At 38.7% G+C, this 3,838-nt stretch overlaps 1 protein-coding gene across 1 annotated transcript in view; it reads right to left on the reverse strand.

Moving 5' to 3' along the window:
• Window positions 1-3,838, reverse strand: part of LOC106879251 (synaptojanin-1) — a 124,060-nt gene that overhangs the window by 61,097 nt on the left and 59,125 nt on the right. The gene's annotated exons all lie outside the window — the stretch shown is intronic.

Raw genomic sequence — 3,838 nt, forward strand, 5'->3', positions numbered from 1 at the left:
GGGAAGTGAGAGTGAGTGTGATGCATCACTCTCACTTCCTACTATAACTCTCCACTTATGGATATAATAATCAATTCCTTTACTATTTCTGTCTCCGATGAAGGGATGCATTGGATCTTCCCTGAAACAGCTGTAAGACTCTATCCATAAAATATATTTCCAACTCTACCATTGCTCTCTTTATCCTTCTATATATTTATACATACACACGCTAATACATGACTTATAATCCCCAATCCTGTTCATACAACGACTGGGGCATAACTAGTCGGTATACAGCACTTACTCGGTATTACTTGTATCTTTTGGGTTTGGTTAAATTCAATACCCTCCTCAACCTTATATATATATATATATATATATATATATATACACACCCACATATATACACATACATATATACACATACATATATACATACACACATATATATATATGCACACACACACACACAGATATATATATATATAAATATATGTTTATGTATGGGTATAAGTGTACATCTGCATGTATATAAAAATATATGTATGTAGGTGGGTATGTGTAAGTGCATGTATGCATTTGTGCATGTATATATAGCCACAGGGGTGTGTGATTCACCCTTGGTGATATAGATGTAGAGTCCCCGGTCCATCAGGAATCACTGCTGAGATGCTTAAAATATCTGGTGGTGTGGGTTATGGTCTAGTCACCTGTATTGTAAATCAGGTGGTCCATGAAGGAATCATACCCAATGACTGGTGCAGCAGTACCATAGTTAACTGCTACAAAGGTAAAGGTGATGCCTTAGTAATAATTAGAGGTATCAAATTGTTGGATCAGGTAATGAAAGTTATGGAGAGAGTTATAGTTCAACTAATTAAGGAGAGAGTTAGCCTAGATGAGATGCAGTTTGGTTTTGTGCCAGAGAGAAGCACTACTAATGCTATATTTCTGGTTAGACAGTTGCAGGAGAAATTCCTAGCCAAAGATAAACCTCTGTACTTGGCTTTTGTTGACATGGAGAAAGCCTTTGACAGGGTCTCCTGATCCCATATCTGGCAGTCATTGTGGAAACTAAGGATAGAAGAGTGATTGGTGAGAGCTGTTCAAGCTATGTACAGGGATACTAGGTGAGGGTTGGCAATGAGTATAGTGAAGAATTCAGGGTACAAGTAGGGGTTCACTTAGGCTCAGTGCTTAATCCCTTCTTGTTAATCACAGTCCTCCAGAAAATAATACAGGAATTTAAGACAGGCTGCCCCTGGGAGCCCCTCTATGCAGATGATCTTGCTCTTATAGCTAAATCACTACAAGAACTATAGAAGAAGTTCCAGGTATGGAAGCAAGGCCTAGAATCGAAGGGCCTTAAAGTTAACTTGGCCAAAATCAAAATCTTAGTAAGTAGGAAGGCAGACAAATCACAAATCTCTTCAAGTAAATGACCCTGCTTGATCTATCGAATAGGTGTAGGTAGAGACTCCATAAAATGCACCCAGTGTAAGCTTTGGACACATAAATGATGTAGCAATGTCAGAGAAATGTTAACAGGGAAACTAGCTTTTGTATGTGGAAGATATACAGGTACAATAAACACTGAAAATGTGCAGAAAATAGACCCCATCAACTGCCAGGGAGGTAAGCTAGAGGTTTTAGATAGCTTCTGTTTTCTAGGTGACCAAGTTAGTAGTGGAGGTGGATGCTCTGAGAGCATAGCTGTGAGAATAAGATTAAGATGGGCGAAGTTCAGAGAGCTCCTACCTCTGCTGGCAACAAAGGATCTCTCTCTCAGAGTGAAAGGCAGATTGTATGATGCCTGTGTGTGAACAGCCATGCTACATGGCAGTGAAACATGGGCTGTGACTGCCGAGGACATGTGTAGGCTTGAAGAAATGAAGCTTTACTGGATGTGCAATGACAGTGTGCATGTTCAACAGAGTGTAAGCATCTTCAGAGAAAAGTTAGGCACAAGAGGCATCAGATGTGGTGTGCAACAGAGACGACTGTGCTGGTATGGCCATGTGATGCATATGGACGATGGCAGCTGTGTGAAGAAGTGCCGATCTCTAACTGTGGAGGAAACCTGTGGTAGAGGTAGACCCCAAAAGACATGGGACGAGGTGGTGAAGCATGAACTTTGAACTTTGAGCCTCATAGAGGCAATGACTAATGACTGCAAAATCACAGTTGTATGGCAGATACTGGTGTCATGCAAATGGCACCCATGCTGGTAGCATGTAAAAGCACCCATTACACTCCCAGAGTGGTTAATGTTAGGAAGGGCATCCAACTGTAGGAAACCATGCCAAATCAGACTGGAGTCTAATGCAGCCTTCCAGCTTACCAGCCCTGGTCAAACCATCCAATCCATGCCAGCATGGACAACAGACATTAAATGATGATGATTTTTCTTGTTGTGAGTTTATAATTTTGTGATAATCAATGTTATGTAAATAAAATGAAAGATTATCGTATCTCTTTATAAACAGTTTTTCTCATCATTAGAGTGGTGCATTACTTTTGCACCACCCTGTGTATATGTGTGTGTGTGTGTGTGTGTGTATATATATATATATATATATATACACACACACACACAAATATATATATACATAAATACACGAGGGGATGCTGAAAAGTTCTTGGCTTCGAGTAAAAGAAAATACAGGAGAATCAGTTAATCATGATTTTATTCAATGTATTACCCTCCCGGATTCATACACTTATTACAGTGGTTCTTCAGTTTTTTCTAATCCCTGTAAAAAAACTTGGAAAGTTGAGCCTCCAATGAGCCTTTTGTGATGCCCTTAAAGACAGGACCTTTTTAGTATCCCCATGTATAGTAAAATTGACAAAAAGAGCATAGTGAATTTGCTGTGGGGAGCAGAAAACCCAATGATTCAGACAGAGAAAAATAGACAGGAGAGAAATTTAAGTGGGGCAGCAGTATTTTACATCCTTAAGTTAGAAAAAAAATGGCTGCAATAAAGAGGAAGTAAAATTCAACTGTCTCTCTTTAATTTTGCTCCAGTTAACTTTTCATGGAAACAGGACTCTGAATCATTTAATTTTCAACTTTCAGTGCCTAGTTAACTATGTTTTTGTTGATTTTTTTGGGAGTGTGCTTGGTCATAGTGCTTATTTTAATCCATAACCTTGCAGAATTGGTCCCTAGAGCAGTGGAAGAATGTTATTTTCTCAGACGAGTCATCCTTTACCTTATTTTTGACCACTGGCCAAGTATACATGTGGAGACAGCCAAAAGAAGCATTTGACTGAAACTACCTTCTTCCAACTGTTAAACATGGAAGAAGATTTGTAATGATCTAGGGGTTGCTATATCTTGGAAATCCACTGGCCCAATGGTTTCTCTTCATGGTAGAATTAATAGTCAAGACTATTTAAGCATTTTATCTGAATGGCACGAGGAACATTCGAGTGAAGTTGAACATTATCTGGCCACTACAGTCCCCAGATCTCAATATTGAACATTTATGGTGCATTTTAGAAAAACAAGTAAGGAGTCGATATCCTCCACCATCATCACTACAAGAACTGGAGACTGTTTTAGCTGAAGAATGGACAAAAATTCCTTTGGAAACGATTCAAACTTTGTACAAGTCCATACCTCATAGAATTCAAGCTGCAATTACTGCTCTAGGCCGTCCTACCCCATATTAAAATAAATTTGTTTGAAATTTTAGGGTGTTTCCATTATTTTGTCCAACCCTTGTATATATATACATTTATAGACACACATACACAGACATATATATACACACACACACACATATATACACACACACACACATATATACACACACACACACACATATATACACACACACACACACACACA

Source organism: Octopus bimaculoides, chromosome 13 (genome assembly GCF_001194135.2).
Source record: "Octopus bimaculoides isolate UCB-OBI-ISO-001 chromosome 13, ASM119413v2, whole genome shotgun sequence".
Lineage (NCBI taxonomy): Eukaryota > Metazoa > Mollusca > Cephalopoda > Octopoda > Octopodidae > Octopus > Octopus bimaculoides.